Below are 5,415 nucleotides of genomic sequence, written 5' to 3'. Positions count from 1 at the left end.
GCCCACTCCTGGACACCGGCCGTACTCCGTTTTGTTGAAAATGTGTCCATTTACGTATATATCTGAAGAAGAGAAGACCGTTTCATTCAGAAAGTTGAACGAGAGACACAGCAACACTGACAAGCTTTTGTTGTCTTATTATTCAGTTTCTCCTCCATTGTCAGTCTCAAGTAGACTTTGTCCAAGTCTGTGAATAAACATTAATTTAGTGAATGCAATGTAGTAGAGTAATCACGACTGCAGTACTGTTTTTTCTGTCTGCGATGTAATACAGAGTTCGCGAGACAAGTTTCTAGGCACAGTCCGCGTGTGAGCAGAAAGTTCTGTGGTTGTAAGAGAGGTACAATTCTCAGCTATCAGTAAGTTGGTACTCTGTAAAGCTTTGTTACTTTCCATTTCTGTTACCAATAAAACCTCTTCAAACAACAACAACAAAAACATTCAGTTTTGTTAATTAGTGGATCGATGCAAGTTCAATATCTCGACGTGAGAAATAAGAAATGTTAAAGCCACTGTCATGGAGGACACTACAGTAACATTACCTCCATGCTACTCTCAATCGCGGGCAAGTTTGATCATGCTTCTGTAAATAATATATGTATGTATGTATGTATGTATGTATGTATGTATGTATGTATGTATGTATGTATGTATGTATGTATGTATGTATGTATGTATGTATGTATGTATGTATGTTGTATGTATGTATTTGTGCGTGAAACTCAAGTGAAGGGCAATCTGTGAAATTCATATGTATTTATTTTTATTCTCATTTTCTTCTACGAGCAGTGTACTAATCTGTGAAGACACTCTATTACACAGACACAGACACACAGACACACACTCATATATATATATATATATATATATATATATATATATATATATATCTGTGAAGACACTCTATTACACAGACAGACACACAGACACACACTCATATATATATATATATATATATATATATATATATATATATATATATATATATATATATATATATATATATATGTTGATTTCCTGCAACGCAGTCTCTCGAGGTAGAGTGCACTATTTCCTCAGTGCCATGACGTCACTCAGACGCTCACATCAAAGCCCTCGTTTCATCGTAACTCGACAAACGATAATCATCCTGCTATTGCACAGGGACATCCGCAATAAAGCATCCCGTCACATGTCTAATTTGATGAGAAAAAGTGACTGTGCCAGCGACTTGATTCACTTATTTCCGACACTTCTGACGATTTGATAATTTTTTTTCTTCCGAGACCTTGACCCGCAAGGAAGACGATTTGAATATCTTCATCGTCTGAAGGAGCGACTGGGTTGCATAAAATATGTATGTAATAACCAGCCTTGACAGAGAAATCACCCTGATTGGAAAGCGTGCGTGCCCTGGAGGAGTTTGCAGTCACTTTGATTTCAGTGGGAAAGGGAGAAGGCGTCATATCAAATTTCTCTCGAGCAGTCGTGAGAAATTGCGTGATTTGCCGTGACCTCGCAATCATTGGAAATTACACAGAGACTCAGGTAAATTACAGAGATTCTCACGACGGATCTTCTGATGGCTCTGTCTCCGCATTAAACTCAAAAGAGACGCGCACGGAAATGCAACTCCTCGACACATACATGTATGTGACGTCGACAGAAAATAGAAGAAAGGATGTAAAAGAAACCCGCTGGAAATATATGAATTAGTGCCATAACATTATTAGTAAGCTCCTTGTAATTTATCACGGTACAGAATACCAGACAATACAAATGTTAACGATAGCGAGAAACCAGTGTTGCTGTCTGACTTCTTTAATACAAAAACGATATACGTGTCAGTGATTTGACGCAGAGAAATAGAAATATCTATAGATATCAAACAAAGTACTAATCTATATACCTCATTAATACAACTTGAAAGACTGTATCAAAAGGAATATCCCCCTGTAGTTACTCCACTCTTGTATGTATTTTTGTGATCTGTAGTAGACTTTTTTCTAAATGAGCCCCGATGAAAATTACTGTATAGTAACTCGGTCGCTCAATAAAGGTTTGAATAAATAGATAAATAAATAAATAAACCAAATCGATGAATACACGTGCTATCTGTCCCCTCTCCTGCCTACGATATCGTTCAGTCTTTCCACTTAAACTGGCAACGCATCAAACGTCGGCATATTTTGTCCGCCGTCACGAAACGAAAACTGAAATCGAAATAAGAAGAAGAATTACGTTCATCTGTGCTCGTTAATCCTCAATAAAAGTGAAAGCGTGGCGCACGTGTGGAATATGGAATATATGAAGACAATTCCCTGGAGGCGTATCATGTATCAAAAAGATAAGCCACAGTTCACCGAAGGAATAATACGCAGTTCCATGAAATCACAGGGGAAATCACGTGACTCGGGACGTAAGTGAACGATGGTGAGGCTGTATTGGTGACAGTGATCTGTGCATGGAAATGGAAATGGGCAGTAGCTCTTGGCTTTCGCCATTTTTCCGTTGTCAACTGACATTGTGGATATTGAGATATTCAGACACCGAATTCTTTCCAGGGTTCGTGAAAGAATGCATTCATGTACAAGATACCATGCAACTTCGGGTTCCATGCACAACATACAGCTTTACCTGTGTTAAGTTGATGTGCTGTGAACTTGAATATAACGTCGAGGACAAGTATATAGACTCATTAAATCATAGTTAATGCCCGCCAATGCAGTTTTAAATTGGTTCACCATAGACTGGTGTCTCCTGACACCTTTCCAAGAAATGGATTGAAACGGTCTAGACGAATATCGCATGTGCCCTCTTCCCCAGGGCCTGCAAACAATTGCATGTGATTAGCGTTTACCCGAAAAACAGCTTTCTGAAGTTGTTACCAATCCAGTCTATATTATTGAAAACGTCGTTCGCAGTAGTGGGTAAAGCTACACGCAGCTGACATCTGATATAATGCCGTCACATGGGTGTTCGGCTTGACAATTAAAATTATATGGTTTGATAATATAGTTAAGCTGAGACAACACTGCTCGCTCTCTCTTGCTGAAAATAATATATTTTTGTAGGTCAAAGTTTCTTCATTTTGCGAGGTTAGTTTCACAATCGTTCCATTCCGGATTTTCATGGAGCAGAAAGTGTGTGTATTTTCTTTACATATCGTCTCATTTCGTCTTTCTTCTAACTTCCCGACGGAATAATGTTCTTGAAAACTCCCTTCCTGCTTCCTTGACTTTGTAGCAGCTTGGCTTTGTGGAAAAAAGTCACAGTCGATCTTCAATTGACAGGTGAAAACGGAAAGTTCTCTAAATCCCCACGTCATGTACAAACGAACAGTAATTTATTATATTTCACTGTTACACGGCAAACGGGTCTAGCTGACCCGGTTCTTCGGAGGCTGTCTATCGTAATTTCTCCACTACACCCGCTACTGAAGTTCTATCAACCAAGCATTCCCATCTCTTTAGCTATTTTCCGGCACCAACGTCAGTCAGAAATTTTCTCCCTCCCTGTAAAAACTGAAATTTCTTCCTACCCACCGTAAAAAAAGTGATTTTTTCTTCCCGCCCAGTGATTATTTTTAAATGTACCAACCCGCTGAAAAACTGGGCACAACATCCTTTTGCACGAACTGCTTCGTTGGCCGCACCTGACTGTCATCTAGGATGTCTGATCGTGTATTAATCTCAACTATTGCTATCAGTCAAAGTTTGAAAATGCAAACAGCTAAATTTTAATCATACTATATTACCTGCTTTCAGAACAAGTGACAAAATTTCACGCTACTGATGTGCAAATAATCGGTTAAACTAATTGAAATTGCGATGTCATACAATTATACAATTATACACACACTATTACATACATACATACATACATACATACATACATACATACATTTTTGCCCACAGTGAAATAATGATTGTCTCATTAGAATTCATGAAGTCTATCACATGGCACATGATATACAATGCGTGTACGCTGAGCTGGCTGCGATATCCTATGCCTGAAGCGACTGAACGGATATCTCCAGGGACCGTTTTCACTTTTTTCAAGAACAGCACTTCATTATTTTGACATCATTACAATTCTGTACTTGTATTAATTCCAAAAGCAGAAAGATGTCAGCGTTCCGATGATTGATGATGCAGAGTGCTGATATCAAATTCCTCGCCCTGTGAAAATGAGCAAATAGCGCAATATCGCACAATGTGGTCACCTCTGGGGATGATGTAGCTAGGAAAATACATCTGACCTAGTTAAAATAAATACATCTCATTTTTATGGGTGTTTTTTTCTGAAGTGAGGATTATTTGCCATTATGCCAATTAGATATGCCAAAATGTAAAATTTGATGAGAATTTAATTACATAACTGGATTCAAATTATTATGATTCATTCACGTTATCTGCATTGCTTCAAGAGACAATAGCTGTAACATGAAATATTTTCTTTATTTTTCGCGTATTTTGAGAAATATGGGAGAAAAACGACCAAAAAATACCCCCTTACTTACAAAATCCAGGAGAGGGAGACGTAATATTAGAGTCAGGTCAATGCTGAATTATGATATTGTTTTCACATACATTAACACATCAGAATCTGAAACTGCCAACTTTAGAATAGGAGTCAAACTCATAAAATTCATTAGATTTCGAGTCACGGTTTTAAAGCAGATAAAAGCATAGGAAACGCACAATGAAACTTATGGTGGAGTTTGAGTGTCTGATAGGTATTTCATGGGATATTTCAAACCTTTCTTAGGCCAGGTTTTTGGAAAAGTACCTTTTTTTCTCGATTTCACGGACCGGTGATAGGGAATAAAAAAACACCCCTTCCCCGTGATTTAGAAACACGCATGGATACCCATTTCCCCCGACAGTGACACCACCGGGTGTGAAAATCATACCTTTGGTATTATATGCAATGTTATAGCTGACAAATGACTTCTCTAGCCCACGCTATTTCTCACAATAGCATCAGCCATAACACACAAAGTCAATCTTCTAGCATTCTGACATGATTTGGGGAGTAATCTACAATCTTTAGTTTACGGGCAGAATTCGAACAAAAATACTGGAACATATACGGAAAGTCTTAGCTCATAGAACAAGAATACCGTGTCACTAAAGTTGCACTATTTGGGATCGTGAGAGAAAATATCTACAAGCGTAGGGCATAAACACACTAAGGTGACTTCGTTTGACATCGCTCACGGTGAAACCTCTCCTGATAGACAATCTACTAGTCAGGATACCCGTCTTTTAATACTTTGACGCCATATGTCACAAGTTGTAAAACTTGTGTTTCAAAGACAACTGTCTACTCAGAACATTTTGTGTGTTTCAAAAGGTGTCCCCGCTGGACATGTTGAAGTCTGGTCACGTTATTCATGTATTTTATGCAGCGAAAATGAAACACGCAAAAACA

This window comes from Ptychodera flava, chromosome 4, assembly GCF_041260155.1.
Source record: "Ptychodera flava strain L36383 chromosome 4, AS_Pfla_20210202, whole genome shotgun sequence".
Lineage (NCBI taxonomy): Eukaryota > Metazoa > Hemichordata > Enteropneusta > Ptychoderidae > Ptychodera > Ptychodera flava.
Note: the sequence above shows the minus strand (reverse complement) of the source record.